The 20,811-nt window shown below is 52.5% G+C and overlaps 1 long non-coding RNA gene across 1 annotated transcript; it reads left to right on the top strand.

Moving 5' to 3' along the window:
• Nucleotides 1–873: 873 nt before the first annotated feature.
• LOC142827407 (uncharacterized) lies at nt 874–19,506 on the top strand. Its single transcript, XR_012902137.2, has 3 exons — nt 874–985; nt 4,930–5,017; nt 19,373–19,506. It is a non-coding gene; the product is annotated as an uncharacterized LOC142827407 (long non-coding RNA).
• Nucleotides 19,507–20,811: the final 1,305 nt, after the last annotated feature.

Below are 20,811 nucleotides of genomic sequence, written 5' to 3' on the forward strand. Positions count from 1 at the left end.
TCAGGATCATCAACAGTTCACACTGTTTCTTGTAAGTCAAGCAACATTCCTGTTAAATTCCTATAACATATGAAAAGAATGTATCACTTACGAAGTTTACTACAAGTTATCTAAATAGGAAAGGAAAGCAATAGCTACAGAAGACAAAGATTCCTACTTTAGATAAGTTAACATGAAAGTAAAACTAAACATAAAAAAGAGTCATGCCAAGCCAATAATCTTCTCATGTTCCGCTGTGTGCCCTTAGCAGAGAAAAAAATTTAGGTGGTGGTTGGAAAGGTTTGGGGTGCAAGAGGTGTTTTGGGGTGCAGACTCTGGGAGGGAGTTTGGGTGCAGGAAAAGTTGTGGGCTCTGGGCTGGTTTAGGCTGTTGGGGTGTGGAAAGGAGTGCAGGGCATGGGCTAAGCCAAAGATGAGGAGTTTGGGCTTCAGCAGGCAGGCTGCCCCAAGGCTGGTGCCAGAGAGGAGGACTGACTATCAGCCCCCTCTTTGCTGGCAGCAGTGAGCTCCTGGGGATGGTCCTGCTCTCTTCCCCTCTCCCACTTGGAACAATAATGGAGGAAATAATTAAGGAATCTATCTGCAAATATCTGGAAGATAAGATGACAGGTAACAGCCAGCATGGATTTGTAAAGAACAAATTCTGTCAAACCAATCTGATAGCTTACTTTAATACCATGGTCACCAACCCGTCGATTACGATTAACTGGTCGATTGCGAGGCCTCGACCAGTCGATCGTGAGGCGTTCGGGCAACCCCACGCCCCATTTTCCCCTCACCCCCGAGAAGCCCCACTACCTACCTCTAGTGTAGTGCCGGCTTCCCGCGGGGTGGACGGAAGTCCTATCTGAAGCTTGCGTCACTTCCGGGGATTCTGGAAGTGCGCGGGCAGCTCCCTTCCCACAGCTCTGTTGCACGCTGGGGGAGGAAGAGTTGGCCCTGGAAAAGGAGTGTGGAGGCTTCCCTGTGCTGCTGGCGCTGGAGGGGTGAGTTGAGTGCAGGGATTTCCCTGCACCACGGGAGTGGGGGTCGGCCACGGGATTTGGCCGCACTGCGGGAGGGGAGCAAGTTGGCTGGGCCAGGCCATGCCGTGCCGTGGGAGGAGGGTTTGGCCCCAGAGCAGGTGCCTGCGGGAGTTGGCCGTGCTGCGGGTGGAGAGGGCGGGGGTTGGCCGGGCCGGGCCAGGCTGGGCCGGACCGGGCTGTGGAAGGGGGGTTTGGCCCTGGGGCAGGCTCCCGTGGGTGTTTGGCCCCACCGTGGGGGAAGGAGTTGTTGGCCCCGGGGCAGGCATGCGCGGGGTTTCCCTGCGCCACGGGAGGGGGGGGTCGGGCCTGGAGGAGGCATGTGCTGGCTTCCCTCGGCGGGGGGAGAATCCTGGGAGGAGGGAGATGCAGGGGACTCTCTGCTGCCCCCTGTCCCTGCTCCCCGCTCCCCAGACCCCACTCCCTTGTCTCCACTCTCCAAACTCTGTCCCCATTCCCCTGTCCCCAGCTACAGAACTCTGTCCCCATTCCCGTCCCCACTCCCTGAACTTTGTCCCCACTGGCACCCTGTCCCCTGCTGAAGAACCCTGTTCTCTGCCCTTCCAGCACCCTGTTCCCTCTTCCCTGCCCCCCGCTGCAGAACTCTGTCCCCACAAAATGTATAATTATAAATGCTTCATTTTAGATTTAAATAGCATGAATAAAAAACAGACCATTTATTTCATAACTATAAACACGTGACTTTAATTGTATGTATCACATAATTTAAAAATAAACTGTTTATCAGTGTGTGGTAGTAAGGGTGGGGGATAGCAAGTGATGGACAGGAGGAGAATAGAGAGGGCGGGGCTTCAAGGAAGGGGCGGGGCAGTAGATCTTCTCCTGTTCTGAGATTTTAAAAGTGATCTTCGGTATAAAAAGGTTAGGGACCACTGCTTTAATAGTCTTGTGGATAAGGGAGAAGCAGTGGACATGGTATACCTAGACGTTAGTAAGGCATTTGATACAGTCTCACATGGTCTTTGTATCAATAAACTAGCCAAAAACAACTTAGATGCGGCTGCTATGAGGTAGGTGCATAACTGAGTGGATAACCATCCTCAGAGAATAGTTAGTAATGGCTCACAATCCTGCTGGAAAGGCATAACAAGTGGGGTTCTGCAGGAGTCTGTTTTGGGACCAGTTCTGTTCAATATCTTCATCAACGATTTAGATATTGGCATAGAGAGGATGCTTATTAAGTTGGGAGGGGTTGCTACTGCTTTGGAGGATAGGGTCATAATTCAAAATGATCTGGACAAACTGGAGAAATGGTCTGACGTAAATAGCATGAAATGTAAAGTACCCCACTTAGGAAGGAACAATCAGTTTCACACATACAGAATGGGAAGCAACTGTCTAGAAAGGAGTACTGCAGAAAGGGGTCATAGTGGACCACAAGGTAAATATGAGTCAACAGTGTGACACTGTTGCAAAAAAACCCCCAAAAACGAAAGTAAACATCATTGTGTAGGGGGTCCAGAGAAGAGCAATAAAAGTAATGAAAGGGCTAGAAAACATGACTTATGAGGGAAGGCTAAAGGAATTGCTGAAAAACTGAATTACTCCACAAGAAATCCATTTTGAAACACTTGGAAGATGGGAAAGTGATCAGGAATAGTCAACATGGATTCACCAAGGGCAAGTCATGTCTGATCAATATGATTAGCTTCCATGATGAGATAACGGTCTCTGTTGACTTGGGGAAGTCAGTGGATGGGATATACCTTGACTTTAGCAAAGCTTTTGATACGGTCTCCCACAATATTCTTGCTAGCAAGTTAAGGAAGCATGGATTGGATAAATGGACTGTAAGGTGGATAGAAAGTTGGCTAGATTGTCGGGCCCAATGGGTAGTGATCAATGGCTCAATGTCTGGCTGGCGGTTGGTTTCAAGTGAAGTGCCCCAAGAATCAGTTCTATGGCCGGTTTTGTTCAACATTGTTACTAATGACCTGGATGAGGGGATGGATTGCACCCTTAGCAAGTTTGCAGATGACACTAAGCTAGGGGAGAGGTAGATATGTTGGAAGGCAGAGACAGGGTCCAAAGGGACCTAAGGAAATTGGAGGATTGGACCAAAAGAAATCTGACAAGGTTTAACAAGGACAAGTGCAGAGTCCTGCACTTGGGATGGAAGAATCTCAAGCATTGTTACAGGCTGGGGACCGACTGGCTAAGTAGCAGTTCTGCAGAAAAGGACCTGGGGATGACAGTGGCTGAGAAGCTGGATATGAGTCAAAAGTGTGCCCTTGTAGCCAAGAAGGCTAATGGCATATTGGGGTGCATTTAGAGGAGCACTTCCAGCAGATCCAGAGAAGTGATTAGTCCCCTTTATTAGGTCTTGGTGAGGCTACATCTGGAGTATTGTGTCTAGTTCTGGGAGGCTACATCTGGAGTATTGTGTCTAGAAAGGATGTGGATACATTGGAGAGGGTCCAGCAGAGGGCAACCAAAATGATTAGGAGGCTGGAGCACATGACCTATGAGGAGAGGCTGAGGGATTTGGGCTCATTTAGTCTGCAGAAGAGAAGAGTGAGGGGGGATTTGATAGTAGCTTTCAACTGCTTGAAGGCAGGCTCCAAAGAGGATGGAGAAAGGCTGTTCTCAGGGGTGACAGATGGCAGAACGAGGAGCAACGGTCTCAAGTTACAGTGGGGGAGATCTAGGTTGGATATTAGGAAAAACTATTTCACTGGGAGGGTGGGGAAACACTGGGATGGGTTACCCAGAGAGATGGTAGAATCTCCATCCCTAGAGGTTTTTAAGTCTCGGCTTGACCAAGCCCTGTCTGGGTTGATTTAGTTGGGGTTGGTCCTGCTTTGGGCAGGGGGCTGGACTTAAGGACCTTCTGAGGTTTCTTCCAGCCCTAGATTCTATGATTCTAATTGTGTTTGTTTAGTTTGGAAAGGAGAAGACTATGAGGAATAACGGTAGTTCGAATTAGGAGCTTTAATTCGAACTATCTAGCCCATGCCGTGTGTAGCCGTGGGCAGGGAGTTTGAACTACCGGGTATTTAAAATGGCAGCGCCTGGGAACATGCAAATAAAGCCTGGGATATTTTAATCCCGGGCTTCATTTGCAAGTTCAAATGACTACATTAGCCACTCTAGTTCGAACTAGGGTGGCAGTGTGGACATACCCTAATAGGGTGTTACAAGGAGAGGGGCGGAAATTGTTCTCCTTGGCCTCTGAGGTTAGGTTGAGAAGCAATGGGCTTAAACTGCAGCAAGGGAAGTTTAGGTTGGACTTTAGGAAAAACTTCCCAGCTGTCAGGGTGGTTAAACACTGGAATAAGTTGCCTAGGGAGGTTGTGGAATCTCAATCCCTGGAGATATTTAAGAGCAGGTTAGACAGACGCACCTGTCAGGGATGGTCTAGATGGCGCTTGGTCCTGCCATGAGGGCAGGGGACTGGACTTGATGACCTCTTGAGGTCCCTTCCAGTTCTAGTGTTTTATGATTCTATGTGCCTCCTCCCTCTGAAGGCATAGCCCCCACCTAAATCTGTCCCCAATGCCACTCCTTGTTGCTGCGGCTGAGGAGGGAGCACTATGCAGAGCTGCAGGGGACAGCTGCCTGCTGTCCAGGGCAGGCAGAGATGAGGCATACAGGGTGGCAGGCAGGGCCAGGAGATGTTCTGAGGGTAGAACATGGGGTGGTGGGTTGCAGGCAGGGTTGGGGGAGAGATCAGGACCTGAAAATTGGTGGAGACAGGCCCTTGGGTTGCTGAGATATTTCTTTGTATTCTTATTCTTATTCATGATTTCTCAGCACGCACAATGCATTTCTGCCATGTTCTCTAAGCCAAAGTGATGATTGGAATGTATGAGAAAGTGGGTGGGCTAAGGTGTGTATATGTATTAAAATGTAATAAAAGATTTCACACGGAAATGTTTTTCTTTTAGTGTTGGTTAAAAGATCCGTGTTTCAGGGCTGCATTCCACAGAGAGGAGAGGTGAGAGACTAGAGAACTGCATGTATCCTTCCTCACAGGTTGGTGCGGGGTGTGTGTTTGGTTTGTTTTAGTTTCGAAAATAAACGTTTGGGGTTTCATGCAGTCACATCCCTTCGATCAGTGGTTCCCAACCTGTGATCCGTGTACCCCTGGTGGCCTGTGTCGGTACTGCAGGGGGTCCGTGGAAAGATTTAAATACAAGTTTTTCTTTTCTTTTCTTTTCTTTTCTTTTCTTTTCTTTTCTTTTCTTTTCTTTTCTTTTCCCCCTGGGAGAGGGATCTGTGAAATGTTAATAGATTGAAAAGGGGTCCATACGCTTGAAAAGATTGAGAACCTCTGCCTTAGATTAATGAGGGGGAAAAAGGGTGGGACATTTTTTCATTATCATTATAGTATTATATATGATACAAAGATAAGTTATCTCTAACAGAGAATTTTAGCAGCATCTAGAGAGGGAGCAACTTTATCAGAGGACTTTTCTACACACAAACTTGTTCTGGAATAACTACATCAAACCCAGCTGCTGGCAGCTGACTGGGCTTCCTGCCCCCTGGCCATTGGCCCTCCAGGCTGCCTTGCCAGCTGAGCTCCCAGATGCTGGCAACCTCTGTGGCTGGGGCTTTCTGGTCCAGCAACATCCATGGTCCTTCTGAATCACAGATGTTGCTGGACCAGAGAGTCCCAGATCATAGAGGTTCAACCTGTACCGTGCATTGATGTTTGTTGCAACAACCCAAAATAATAAAAAAGTTGTCATGTATCACACAACATACAATACTGGACAACATACATGATATACAGGACAACTTACAGTTAAAAACACGAATTCTATACATAATGATAGTGAATAAGGCAAAGAAAAATAAAAAATAGAAAAAATAAAAGGATCAAACAGTTTAATAAGCAAGTTATTAGCTATTTGTTTAAACCTTTTAATAAAAATTGACAAAATGTATTACTATTTGCCAAATGTGTTGTATTAATTTAGTAACTCATGGCATTTTTCATAATTTTATATTAAACTTTATTTTAAAACTCTGCTGTATGCCAATAAGAAAAGCCCATGTTTTAAATGTTAAGTAGTGGTTAGACTTAGAAATAGAGTCAGCATTTCTGTTGCTTCAGCAACCATATCTTCAAGAAAGTTAGAAGTAATTTCAGCTGTTGAGTTCCTGAAGGGTCGAAATAACTTACTTTACTGGATTTATTTAAAGATGTTACCTTCTTTTCCCTTTGTTTCTTGTTTTGTTTTGTTTTCAATTGCTTTGTCTTTTGGCGGCTTCTGTAAAAACAGTAACCTTTAACTCTTAACACAGAGTTTGTGTCAAAATGAGGAGAGCCCAGGGGGAGAGGGGAAAGCAATGTGTGTGTGGGAGAGGGAAGAAGAGGAATAATTTAGTATAAGGGGACTATTAGCCCCTTACTAAACCTCTGTGGGAGTTTTTGGTTTGCCAGCTCCCAGTATCAAAAGGGGAAGGTTCCATGAGAAATCAGGGCCCTGAGACTGACAGACCACAGAGACAATGGAAAGCAGCCAACACTCCAGCTTGGCCTGATTGACAGGTTGGACAGGCCAGTGAGGAAAGTGAGAGGCCAAGCCCCGTCCTCCCTGTGAGCTGGGATTTTTCTGGGTCTCTCTGTGCAAGGGGAGAGCTGAGAGAGGAGCTAAGAGGAGTAATCTGTGTGGAGAGGCAATCCTGCAGCAACAGAGCCAGGCACACACGGCCCAAGGAGAGCAGACCCTGTATTGAACAGCAGACTGGCAGTGCTCAGAGCCAAAGGGGATAGAGAACCAACGCAAGGAGCTGGAGACTGGCAAAGCAGCACCCTGCAGCTGGGTGTGGTGAGCAGCTGGGACCAGCAAAGTGGGGGGAGAGGCTCTGGGCAGGGAGATATCACCAGCCAAGAGGCCCAGCAGGCCAGACTGGGAGAGGGGTCTGGCCGCTTAGAGCCTGAGGCTGTGTGGTCACTGCCAGAACAAACGTGTCCAACCTGCAGCCCCCCTGCAGCACATCCAGCGCCTCTAAGGGGCCTATGAGGAAGAGTTTGTGAACTGTCCTTACACTCTGCAGGCTGCTGTTTTGATGTCCCTGTGCTACAGAGCAGGGCTGTGTGTTCTCATTTAACCTTTCTCAGTTTTTCTTATTCTTTTCTCTCTATCAGTTGGGCTACGTCAACACTGGCATGATTTTCTGGAAATGCCTTCAACGGAAAAGTTTTCCGTTAAAAGCATTTTCAGAAAAGCGCGTCTAGATTGGCATGGACGCTTTTCCGCAAAAGCACTTTTTGCGGAAAAGCGTCCGTGCCAATCTAGACGCACTTTTCAGCAAAAAAGCCCCGATCACCATTTTCGCCATGGAGCGCTTAGTTCGAACTAGGTAAACCTCATTCTACGAGGACTAAGCCTAGTTCGAACTTACTGTGTAGCCCCTTAATTCGAACTAGTGGGAGGCTAGCCCTCCCCAGCTTTCCCTGGTGGCCACTCTGGCCAACACCAGGGAAACTCTATTGCCCCTCTCCCGGCCCCGGACCTCTTAAAGGGGCACGGGCTGGCTACGGTGCCCGTGCCAGGTGCAAGCCTGCCAGCACCCAGCCAGCAGACCCTGCACCTGGCACGGCTCGAGCCAGCCACCCGATGCCCCCCAGCCCTCCCCCTCTTCCCGGGACCAGGCTGGCGGCTCCCGGGAGCTTGCCCGGGACCGCAAGAGGCGGGCACCCGCCTGGTCTAGTGCGGACATCGTGGACCTCGTCCACGACCTCCGCGCTAGGCGAAGGAAAGTGGCCATCTAGGGCAGGAGAGCTGCCAGCCTGGCCACCCAGAAGCAAGTATGCATGAAAATCAAGGTGGTCCACTGAGACCCCCGACCCTAAGCCCTGAGCTTACAATGGCCATCCTGGGTCAGACCAAAGGTCCATCTAGCCCAGTAGCCTGTCTGCCGACAGCGGCCAACCCTAGGAATCCTGGAGGGGCTGGACCGAAGACAGTGACCAAGCCATTTGTCTCGTGCCATCCCTCTCCAGCCTTCCACAAACTTTGGGCAGGGACACCACTCCTACCCCCTGGCTAATACCACTCCATGGACCCAACCTCCATGACTTGATCTCACTTCCCTTTAAACTTTCCATGACAGGTGCTTTAGTGAACAAGAGGCCAGTGGCTCAAAGGGTGATTTCATCAGTCTTCTCAGTATCACATTCAGGTCCCAAGGTGGGACAGGAGGACACACCTGTGGCATCAGTCTATCGACCCCCTTCATGAACCGCTTTGCCATTTTATGGGCAATCACCAACCTTTCCCCCTCCCCTGGGTAGAAGGCCGAAATTGCTGCTAAATTGAGCCTTAGAGAGGACGTAGCAAGGCCCTGCTGTCTAAGGTGCAGCAGGTAGTCCAATATAAGAGAAACACTGGCTCTAAGCCAGTGTGAGCCCCTTTGCTGTGCCCAAAGCACAAACCTTCTCCATTTCACTTCATAGAGGGCTCTGGTGGAAGGTTTTCTGCTCTCCAATAGGACCCTCTGTACCACTTGAGCGCAGTTTTGTTCTGTGGCAGAGAGCCATTCAGGTTCCACGCCATGTGGTGGAGAGACCCTAGGTTCGGGTGGCATAGCGTCCCTTGACCCAGATCTTGAGTCAGCAGGTCTGGGACTAAAGGCAATGGCAGTGGGTCTATTGTCCACAACTCCCTGAGGGTTGAGAACCAGTGCTGCCTTGGCCACCATGGTGCTATCATTATGACCGTAGCCCTGAATCTCCTGACTCTGATCAGCATGTCATGAATTAGGGGAAGGGGAGGGAACGCATAGAGCAAAAGACTGGGCCAGTGTATGTGGAGGGCGTCCTCTAGGGAGTTGATCCACTGGCTCCTGAGGGAGCAGTAGCTCCTGCACTGGGCATTGTGCCTGGAGGCAAAGAGGTCCAGAAGGGGATAGCCCCACCTCTGGAAAACTCCCTCCAGGATATCTCTCCTCAGCTTCCATTCCTGCACTTGGAAAGAGTGGCTGAGCTCGTTCGCTAGGTTGTCCCTGGACCCCGGAAGGTAGGTGGCTTGTAACTAGATGTTTTTCAGTATACAAAGTTCCCATAGTTCAGTGGCCTCCCTGCAAAGCAGGGAAGAATGAGCTCCCCCCTGCCTGTTGACATAATACATGGCCGAGGTATTGTCGGTTAGTACCTCCATTGATTTTTCTCTATCAGTGGTAGGAAGTTCTGGCATGCCAATTTGATAGCACGGAGTTCCTTGGCATTGATGTGTAGGGGTCTTTCCCTCACAGACCACAGACCTTGATCCCAAATGTGCTCCTCACCCCAGATCTGATGCATCTGTCACTAGCTGTACCAAGGGGGCTCATTTCTTGAAGGGGACCCCTGCACAAACAACATCCTCCTGAGTCCACCAGACCAGGGAGTGAAGTTCGGGGGCAGGTAGGGTAACCACCATGTCCAGGGGATATCGCACCAGGTTATGAGCAGTTCTTAGCCATGCCTGTAACGGACGTAGCCTCAGCCTAGCGTGTGCCACGATGTATGTACAAGCCGCCATGTGACCCAACAGGCACATACAGTTGCACGCACTGCTCATGGAAAAATATGGAGGTCCCTGATCATTGTCTGCATAGTCTGGAACCTGTGCTTGGGCAGGGATGCCGTTCCTGCGGTGGAATCCAGGAGCGCTCCCACAAACTCTATTGTCTGAGGGGGAACCATCAAGGATTTCTCTTCATTCAGTATGAGGCCCAGCTGCAGAAATAGGCTCCTGGCCATGGAGACATGTGAGAATACCTATGATAGCACGTCCTGGGACGAGCCGCGAATCAACCAGTCGTGCAGGTACAGGAAGATGTGTACTCCGTGGCATCTCAATGCAGCTGCCGCTGGGGCCATACATTTGGTAAAAACCCTAGGTGCTGTGGTGAGTCCAAAGGGCAGGACCGTGAATTGAAAGTGGTCATCGGCTATCATGAACCGCAAGAACCTCCTGTGGGTGGGCAATGGAGGGTATGTCTACACTACAAAGTTAGTTCAAACTAACTTTCATAGCCGCTACACTAGCGCTCCGCTAGTTCGAATTTAAATCGAACTAGCAGAGCGCTTAGTTCGAACTAGGAAAACCTCATTTTACGAGGATTAAGCCTAGTTTGAACTAGCTAGTTCGAATTAAGGGCTGAGTAGCCCCTTAATTCGAACTAGTGGGAGGCTAGCCCTCCCCAGGTTTCCCTGGTGGCCACTCTGGCCAACACCAGGGAAACTCGTCTGCCCCCCCTCCCGGTCCCAGACCCCTTAAAGGGGCATGGGCTGGCTACGGTGCCCGTGCCAGGTGCAAGCCTGCCAGCACCCAGCCAGCAGACCCTGCACCTGGCACGGCTCGAGCCAGCCACCCGCTGCCACCCAGCCCTCCTCCTCTTCCCGGGACCAGGCTGGCGGCTCCCGGGAGCTTGCCCGGGACCGCAAGAGGCAGGCACCCACCTGGGCTAGTGCGGACATCATGGACCTCGTCCACGATCTCCGCACTAGGCACAGGAAGGTGGCCGGCTAGGGCAGGAGAGCTGCCAGCCTGGCCACCCAGGAGCTGGTGTGCATGAAAATCAAGGTGGTCCACTGAGACCCCCCGACTCTGAGCCCTGAGCTTACAATGGCCGTACTGGGTCAGACCAAAGGTCCATCTAGCCCAGTAGCCTGTCTGCCGACAGCGGTCAACCCTAGGGACCCTGGAGGGGATGGACCGAAGACAGTGACCAAGCCATTTGTCTCGTGCCATCCCTCTCCAGCCTTCCACAAACCTTGGGCAGGGACACCACTCCTACCCCCTGGCTAATACCACTCCATGGACCCAACCTCCATGACTTGATCTCACTTCCCTTTAAACTCTGTTCTAGTTGTAGCCTTCACAGCCTCCTGCAGCAAGGAGTTCCACAGGTTGACTCTTTGCTTTGTGAAGAAGAACTTTCTGTTACTAGTTTGAAGCCTGCTACCCATTCCTTTCCTTTGGTGTCCTCTAGTCCTTCTTTATGGGAACTAATGAAGAACTTTTCTGTATGCACCCTCTCCACCCAACTCCTGCTTTTAGAGACCTCTATCCTGTCCCCCCTCCGTCTCCTCTTTTCTAAGATGAAAAGTCCCAGTCTCTTTAGCCTCTCTTCATATGGGACCTGTTCCAAACCTCTGATCATTTTAGTTGCCCTCCCCTCTCCCACCTCCTTTTCCCAGTCTCCCCCAGTTTTGTTCAATAAAGACAGATTCCATTTTTGAACACAATTGTCCTTTATTTTGTACATCAGGAAGGGGGGCTAGGGAAGGGTAAGTGGAAGGAGGTGAGGGAGGAATGGGGTACGAGCCCCCGATGGGGAGGACTGGGCTGGCTCTGCAGGCTTCTGGGTGTGGAATCTCTCCTGCAGCCGCCCAATTGCCCCCTCTCCCCAGATGGCAGCCTGCGGCAAGTGCAGCCGGTCTTATGGCCGAGTGCTGTGATGTGCCCAGTGTGGGTACTCCGGGCAATCCAAGCCAGGACTGGTTTTCAAGCGGGGCACCCCTGAGAACTGTCTGTCTGGGGTGGGGGTCAGGACCCTTTAAGTGCAGCCCTCGGCTAGCCTGAGACAGCATCTCCACGCTCTAAGTCCTCCTCTGATGCCCTGCCGGCACTGCTTCCGGCCATCCTTAAGCCCTGTTCAGGGTCCATTTAATGTGGACATGCTAGTTCGAATTAGCAAAACGTTAATTTGAACTAGTTTTTTAGTCTGGATCCGTTAGTTCGAATTAGCTTAGTTTGAATTAACTAATTCGAACTAAGTTAGTTCGAATGAACGTTGTAGTGTAGACGTACCCACAGTGATGTGGAAATATGCATCTTTCAAATCGAGGGCTGCAAACCAGTCTCTTTTTTGAAGGTAGCGGATAATGGAGGCAAGAGTGACCATTTTGAACTTTGTCTTCTTTATGAACGAATTTAGTCTTCTGAGATCTAGAATAGGGCGGAGTCCCCCTTTTGCCTTTGGTATGAGGAAATAACAGGAATAAAACCCCCTCCCTTTGAACTCGTCTGGGATGGGCTCCACTGCCTCGAGTTTCAGGAGCTTCGCAACCTCCTCCCTTAGCAGCACTTTGTGAGAGGGGTCCCTAAAGAGGGAGGAAAGGGAGGGGGGGACGGAGGAGGGGAGAAAGTAAAGGGGATTGAGTAGCTTCGTGCCACCAAGCTGAGAACCCACTGGTCCAATGTTATAGATGCCCAGACTTGGTAGAAACAGGATAAATGGAAACCAAAGTGTGGAGGTGGTGGGGAGAAAGCATGACTGGTGTGCTATCCTCCATTGCGCCCTGGGGCGCTGGCCTGCGGACGTAGTGGGCCCCTTGAGCCGATCTCAGAGCTCTGCTCCGCTTTCTAGGCAGGTTGTTTCTAGAAAAACGATGACCCCGTTTTCTGCCATGGTCAGAGGTAAAACCCTGCTGGAAATGCCTTGTCACAGGCTTAGGGTTGAGGGGTTGCCTGAGTGGACCGGGCGTGTGGATTCCCAGAGACTTAAGAGTCGCCCAGGAATCCTTCAGGCTATATAGTCTGGAGTCCATTTGATCCAAAAAAAGACCCGCTCCTTCGAAGGGCAAGTCCTGAAGGGAGGTTTGTACATCGGGAGGAATGCCTGACACATTTAGCCATGCAGACCATTGCATAACAACAGCTGTTGCCATTGTCCAGGCAGCTGAATCAGCTGCGTCTAAAGCCGCCTTCAAGACCATATGGGCCACTGTCCTACCTTCGTCTGCCAAGGCCCTAAACTCCTGGCAGTCCTCTTGTGGCAAACGGTCCCGAAATTTGTCCATAGCGGACCAGGTATTGTACGCATAGCGTCCCAGCATAGCCTGCTGATTGGCTATACACAGTTGAAGGCCCCCCGTGGAATAGGCCTTCCATCTCAGGAGGTCCAATTTTTTCAGATCCTTGGCCTTAGGGGCTGACCCCGGGGGACCCTGTCTTTCTTTTTGTCCTGCTGCCTGTACAACCAAGGAGGTCGGGGGCACGTGGGAAAATAAAAAGTCATGCCCCTTTTGGGGGACAAAGTATTGCTTCTCCACCCCCTTCTGGGTGGGAGGGATGGAGGCCAATGTCAGCCAGAGGGTCTTGGCTAGCTTGTCCACCGTCTTTATCAGGAATAATGCCACCCTGCCCGGGGTTGCAGAGGAGAGGATGTCCACCATGTGATCTGTATCCTCTTGGACCTTCTCCACCTTTACTGCTAAGTTATTCGCTAGCCTTCGTTGGCTGTCCTGATGGGCCCTCGCATCCATCAATGGCAAATATGGATCTGGGTCTGCTAGGGCCTCATTGGGAGAGGAAGATGAGGAGTACCGTGGTTCAGTCATATCCTCCAACTGCACGTCCACTGGTGCTCTGGCACTGTTGACGGAGCTACCTGGGGAGGTTCCGCAGGAGTGGGTCTGGACACCAACTCGCTCAGAGCCCCCTGGGGTCTAGACGTCGTTGTTGAAATCGACCTATCCATTTTGGATGTGGGGGCTCTATGTACTGGCGTTGCCAATGGTGGAGTCTCCCATCTTGAGGAGCCAGAGATGGATGCCTGTTGATAGGCCCAGGGGGTCCAAAAGGGCCATTGCTGGGGAGGCCAGGAATACTGCTGCAGGTCCACATCAGCAGTTGTGTGCCAGGAAGGAGACTCGTGCCTTGATCTGGAACGGAAGGAAGACCTTTCCGACCTCAAGGACTCCGCCTCCGACTCAGAGGAATAGTCCGATGCCGACCATCGAGGGGCAGCAGACTCCTGGTCTCTTCGATGCTGGGCCATAGCTCATGGCTTTCCCCTAAGCACGGGGGCTGGCACAGGGGGCAGAAAGGCTGCGCCGGTACTGCCTGCCTGTGAAGTCCCATAGCCCCGGACAGCAGTGGAGCCGATGCCCAAGATAATGGGGACTCCGGTCAATTGGGAAACACCAACAGTGCCACTGTTGTGGGTGTCGGGCTCGGTATCAGCAGCGGCATCATCACTGGGGCTGGGATTGGTGCCAATGTCGGTACCATACGTGGTGCCGTCAAAATAGCATACGCAGGAAGCACCAGTGCCAACGTCTGTGTCACAGTCCATACGGGATGGTACCGGGGCTAGGTGGAAGGTCTGAGCCAGTACCTTGAACTGTGTACGTGGTGGTGCCAAGGTCATGGCCAAGAACACTGCCGGTGACGGAGGTGCTGCAAGTGCCGGTGCTGCTACCAGTGCAAGATGTGCTACAAGTGCCGGTGCCGCTGCTGGTGCCAGAGGTGCTACGAGTGCTGGTGCTACTGCCGGCACCAGAGGCGCTACAAGCTTTTGTGCCACTCCTGGAGTTGGAAGTGCTATGCTGGTGCTGCTGCCGGCGCCAGCGCCAGAGCTGCTGATAGCTCTGGAGGCTCTATGAGTGCCGGTGCCGCTGCCGGCACCAGATGAGCTGCAAGTGCAGTTGTCATTGTGGGTGCCGGAGGTGCTGCAAGTGCCAGTGCTGGGGCCAATGTGAAAGCCAGTGCTGGAGCCAGGGTTGAGGGCCGTGCTAGAGCCAGGACTGGAGGCGGTGCCAGGGTCATGGCTGAGATCAGAGACTGTGCCGGAGGCGGGGCTGGAGCTGGCGAGGAAAGTGCTGATGCGGTTGACGGCGTTCCTGGTGCCGCAGTTGGGTGCCGCCACGCCAATTGCTCTGGCAACAAGTGAAGAACTAGTTACTCACCTTGTGTAGTAACGATGGTTCTTCGAGATGTACCCTGTGGGTGCTCCACTCTAGGTGTCAGGTCCACTCGGCACTGCTGGCTGGAAGATTTCAAAGCCATCTTTGACCAGCCTGCGCATGCCCCCTATGGTGTGCGGCTTTCGCGCCTTTCCTAACGAGCGCAGACTGGCCCCCCCGCCAGTTCCTCTCACCGCTCGGTCCCTGAAACAATAAACCAAAAGGGAGACCCGGAGTGGGGAGGAGGGCGGGTTGTGGAGCACCCACAGGGCACATCTCGGAGAACCATCGTTACTACACAAGGTGAGTAACTAGTTCGTCTTCTTCGAATGGCCCCTTGGGTGCTCTACTCTAGGTGACTGTATAGCAGTAACCGGAACACCAGCGGTCCAGGTCAATTAGTGCTTGTAGAAGAGAGGACTGAGGAAGCCACCACGTGATCCAATGCCCATCTCTGTACTATAGCATAGTACCTCATGAACGAAGTGCTTGAAGCCCATGTAGCTGCCCTACAAATATCCGCTAGAGGAACCCCCCTGTCAAAGGCAGTAGATGTTGCCACTGCCCTCGTTGAATGTGCTCGTGGTTGAGAGGGCAATGGTCTGTTTCAAACAGAGTGGCACGTGGTTATGCAGAGGGAGATATATGTTGAGTGGAAAGTGCCTCTCCTTTAGATCGTTGAGCTGTTGATACCAAGAGTTTATCTGTTCAGCGCCACTATCTGGTTCTATCTATGTAGAAGGGAAGGACATGTCTGACATGCAATGTATGTAGCATAGCCTCCTTATTTGAGGCATGCGGCTTTGCGTAAAAAGAATGAAAGACGATCGGCTCATTGATGCGAAACCATGAGGAGACCTTGAGAGTGAACACTGGATGTAATCGTAAAGTCACTGATTCTTTTGAAAACAACGTGAAAGGGGAATTTGACATTATTGCTCCTAACTTGGGGTACGTCTACACTACAGCGCTAATTCGAACTAAGGGGTGCTCGATGGTACTCACAGGTGGACACCTCCCTGGCCTCGGACGACACAGGTAGCAACCCCCCTGGCGGCGTGTAGTACGGCCGGGACAGACCGACCCCTCCGGTGCGGGGCGCTTTCGCCTCCTCCCGCCCCACCTTTGTCCCTGGGGCGGCCCATCCCCTCCTCGCAGCCCCCCTCCCCTCCGGCTCGGTGGCCGACGAGTGCCGTACCTGCATGAGCACCGCTCCGACGGTGGATCTCCCCACGCCGAACTGGTTCCCGACGGATCAGTAGCTGTCCGGCGTGGAGAGCTTCCAGAGGGCGATGGCCACCCGCTTCTGGAGGGGGATGGCGGGCCTCATGCGAGTGTCCCTTCTGCTCAGGGCAGGGGCGAGCCACTCGCAGAGCTCCAGGAAGGTGTCCCTCCTCATCCTGAAGTTCTGGGTCCACTGTCGGTCCTCCCAGCGCTCCAGGATGATGCGGTCCCACCAGTCGGTGCTGGTGTTCAGACGCCAGACGCGGCGGGGCACGCCGGTGCCGGGGCGCCGCCGCGGCTCCTCCACGGCCCCCAGGGCAGTCAGACGGAGAGACAGGGGGCTGACGTGCACTAGGTGGTGCCAGGCAGCCTCCAGCCATTGCTGGCAGGCTTGCAGCAGCAAGTCCAGAAAGTGCACCAGAAGGTGCAGGGCGAGCTGTGGCTCCATGTTGCCACCTGTGGCGGCCCCCCTGAAGGGAAGCACCGACACAGACGGGCACAGAGACCAACGCTTTGCTGTCCCTCGGCGAGGTTGGCAAGCAAGCAGGAAAAGCTGAGAACCGGCTGTCCAGGGGGGTCCCTTTAAGCTCGAGCCTCAGATAGCCTCAGACAGCAGCCACACAGAGCAACTACTGACCTGATGCCCTGCCAGAACCTGTTTCAGCTGCCCTTAAATGCCCCCCTGCGTCCAATCAGTGTGGACGCGCTAGTTCGAATTAGCAAAACGCTAATTCAAACTAGTTTTTAGTTCTAGATGCGCTAGTTCGAATTAGCTTAGTTCGAATTAACTAATTCGAACTAAATTAGTTCGAATTAGCGCTGTAGTGTAGACGTACCCTTAGTTATTCCAGTAGAAGCGGTAATCTTTTGGCTACCATAGGTGGTGGCTAAGAGCTGAAGTTACTAGTTTGTCCAAGAGCCAGATCAATCATGACCAGTAGGTGCAGCGGCCAGTGGGGTGGCTTGCAGGAGCAGGCGGATCACAGAAGCAGCACAAAGGTGGCGTTGCCTCAGGCTCAATGAGTGGAGTCACCAGGGTGATGTGTCTGGGTCTGCACTGACTGGACAGAGCTGTAAGTGGGGCATTCAAAGTGGGGTATGGAGAAAGTTTGGGTATGTGAATGGGCAGGGCTCGCCGAACTGTGGTGAGCCCCATTTGCCAGCTGCACTGTCCGGCAATCTGCGCATGCGCAGATCATTCTGTGCATGCGCAGATCGCCCGAACCCGGCTCTTCCGGGTTACAATCTACTCGCCCGTGACAAGTAGATTGTATTATTTGTCGAGCCTTGTGAATGGGACTCTTACAATGTTGGACTAGTGAGCCTGAGAGGCAACGGACATTGCTTGATCCATTTAAGCTGGGATGGTAATTCACGGGTTGGTTATGAATTCTGTTTGTGGTATTTCCCAAACTAATGCCATGTGACCTCTCTCCCTCTTTCACATAGGTGTGCACAGCACATTTCATTAGGGTGTGCACCCAAAGAATTTTTTTTAAATGTACTCTTTGATCCCCATTAGCCACACTCCCTGACCCCCATTAGCCACGCCTCTGGAGGTAATACTTTCGGGACAATATGGACACGACCAGAAATAAAAGGTGTCATGTGACCCCCCCCAAAGGACTTTTCCCACCATCCCCTTACCAATAGGGATTAGTTTGGCCCCCACCAAACCCCCCTCATGAAACTATCCTACAATTGCATTAACCCAATGTGTGTGACATTAACTCAGGGGCAGAGAGGCTGGGGGAAGTGTTCCCTCTAAGAGTTTCTTCCCATGAGCACAATAAATTTTGTGTTGTGCACCAGTACTGAGTTTGTGGCTTGTTTGTATGTGCCACTGTGGCACCCAAGTTATTAATAAGAATCTTATAACCCTCTACCTTTTCTCTCTGCTGCCATGTCTCCCCTTGCTCCATCAGCTCCCATGGTGCCTGCTGCCGCCCCCAACCCCTCACCCACCTCTGCTGTCCTGACTCCTGCCCTTCTCACTGCCCTCAGCATTCTTGAGACCTGCCCCCCTCCACCAGCCCTTCTCTCCCCTCTGTGCCCACTCCTCCAGTAGCCCCACTCTGATCATGTGAGCTACCCCTCCTCATCCCCTCTCCTAACACCTCCCTTTACACACCTGCTCTGCCTCTCTTCTCTGGTGCTGGTCCCTCCCCCGCAGGTGTCTGCCCTTCTGCTTCACCCCCAGAATCCCCTGGCACCTGCACCTTCCCTTACCCCTGCACCATCCTGCTGCTTCCTCCTTCCCTCACTGCCCCTGCCCCCTTTGCCCTCTTTTTCCCTGATGCCCACCCCCTCACCACCCTCTGCCCCCGTTCCCCTCGTGCCCCTGTGCCCTCACACATGCCTTGCTCCATCCCCACTTTCCTCATGCCCACCCCTTCTTTCAAGCTTTCTCCCAGCACCTCCTCCTCCCCCTCTAGCTCCCAAAGACCTTCCCCTCTCCTCTCCCAGCATCAGCCTGTCCCCCACCCACTGACACCTCCCCTCCTGCTCTTTTCCTCATTGTCTTCACTTGGTCCCCTGGCATTTATCTCTCTCCTCCATCCTGTCCCTTGGTGCCTTCTCCTTTCTTCTCCTGACCTGCCCCCCTACCTTCATTACAAGCCTCTTCCTCTCTGACCCTTTCCCCCTATTTGTCCTTCCTCCTCCAGCAGCCTCCAGCTCGTCTGTAACAGAGTTCTAGGGTCGCCCTGACTATCGCCCTTTGGGTGCTCCCCCTACACTGTCTTTCTTAGGTTTCTCAGCCCCCTCTTGGGCCACCAACCCCCACCCCGCAGTCTCTGGTTCCCAAAGTTCTGGCAGTCTCCCCATCACTTGGTGCCTGCACCGGGTCCGACTTGTAGGATTGCCAGGGGTCCGGTTTTCTACCGGACAGTCCGGTTTTTGGGCCCTCTGTCTGGTAAAAAAAATCCAGAAAATACCTGACACGTGCAATGTCCACGAGGAGTAACGGTAGTTCGGACTAGGAAGCCTAGTCCGAACTACCTAGTCCGTGCCGCGTGTAGCCGCGCAGCACGGAGTCCGCACTAGCGGGGATTTAAAAATGGCGGTGCCCGGCTTATGCAAATGAAGCCCGGGAAATTCAAATCCCGGGCTTCATTTGCAAGTGCGGTATGCCTACATTACCACCCTAGTTCGAACTAGCGGGGTAGTGTAGACATACCCCCAGACCCCAGAGGCCTCCTAAGCGTCTGTGGACATTGGGGAGGGAACATTAGGTGAGTGCTTTGAGGGGTCACCACACACGGGTGGGTTGGCAGTGTGGGGGCCAGCTAGCACCATTGCCACCGTGGGGTCCCTGGGAGGCTTTCCGGCCGCTGCCCAACTCACTCGCAGTGTCACGTGTAACACCCCTGAGTCTCCTGTCCAAAGGAGAGCCCCTGACAGCCCCGGCATGCCCTCGGGGACAGCAGGGGTGCACACAGACAGTGACTGTCTCCTTCTCTTTTCCTCCACAGCCGGACTCTCTACCCAACAGGGGAGCACCACACCCGTCCCACCACCATCCCGGACCCATGGCACCTGCAGGCACTGGTGGGTCTACACGGATTTGCTGAGGGAGCACATAGTGGCCCTGCAGGACCTGAACAGGACCCTCCAGCAGAGGACGGAGGCAGAGGCTGAGTGGCGCACCAGGCTGCTGGACGAGCTGGTCCAGCACCACACTGACATCTGTGCCACAATGAGGGAGCTCTTCACCTTGCCTGCCTGTCACGGGCACTGCTCCTCCAGCATGCCAGGCCCTTGCTCCCCCTGCTCCTCCAGCCCCCTCTTCCCTCCCAGCCCCTCCTGCTCCCAAACCCTCATAGGCCCAACAGCTGCCCCTCCGTCCAGGCCAGGATTAGGTCTTGCTCCACCCAATCCCAAGGCTGTGGCGATGCCAGGACACAGGAAGGTGGCAGGACCCTACGATCAGGGAAGCAGCGGCCTACTTGAGCCCCCCTTCCCCTTCAGGTTTTTAGTCCCCGTCCTCCCTCCAGGTTTTTAATCCCCTACTACCGCAGTTAAAGGACATTTCAGTTATGTTACAAAATCTTTATTTTTGACGGACAGATTATCCTTTGTGGATAAACAGGTGAACAGTTAAAAGAGAAAGTTTTGTTAAACAGTTCACACATTTTCTTTAGTGCTAGGCTGTGTCTAGACTGGCAAGTTTTTCCAAAAACTTGCCAGCTGTCTACACTGGCCGCTTGAATTTCCGCAAGAACACTGACGATCTCATGTAAGAAATCAGTGCTTCTTGGGGAAATACTATGCTGCTCCCATTCGGGCAAAAGTCTCTTTTGTGCAAAGCTTTTGCATAAAAGGGCCAGTGTAGACAGCTCAGATTTGTTTTGTGCAAAAAAGCCCCGATGGCGAAAATGGCGATTGGGGCTTTTTTGCGCAAAAGCGCATCTAGATTGGCCACGGATGCTTTTCCGCAAAAAGTGCTTTTGCAGAAAAGTGTCTGTGCCAATCTAGACGCACTTTTCCGAAAATGCTTTTAAAGGAAAACTTTTCCGTCAAAAGCATTTCTGGAAAATCATGCCAGTCTAGACGTAGCCCTAGAGTTTCTAATAACGCAAATTTCTGTTTACAAAGAAAAGTGGGTCTTATATGTGTTCTTAATGGGAAGAGGGTGAGGATTGTGGAGGGAAAGGTAGGGGTGGGCCAGGCCAAACCCCCCATGGGGGAGGCCCTGGGGAAAGTCAGCGGGCTCCTTCTGCGAATCCCTCCTTCAGGGCCTCTCGGATTTGGACACAAGCCTGGTGAGCCTGGCAGATGGCAGCCATCCGGGGTTGCTCAAATTGCCTCTCCTCCCCGTCAGGACCTGTCCCCCACCCTGGCAGGAAGGCCTCTCCACCAGGTTATGGAGGGTGCAACATGCTGCCACCACCTCCAAGATGTTGTGTTCACC

This window comes from Pelodiscus sinensis, chromosome 2 (genome assembly GCF_052426305.1).
Source record: "Pelodiscus sinensis isolate ZL-2025 chromosome 2, ASM5242630v1, whole genome shotgun sequence".
NCBI lineage: Eukaryota > Metazoa > Chordata > Testudines > Trionychidae > Pelodiscus > Pelodiscus sinensis.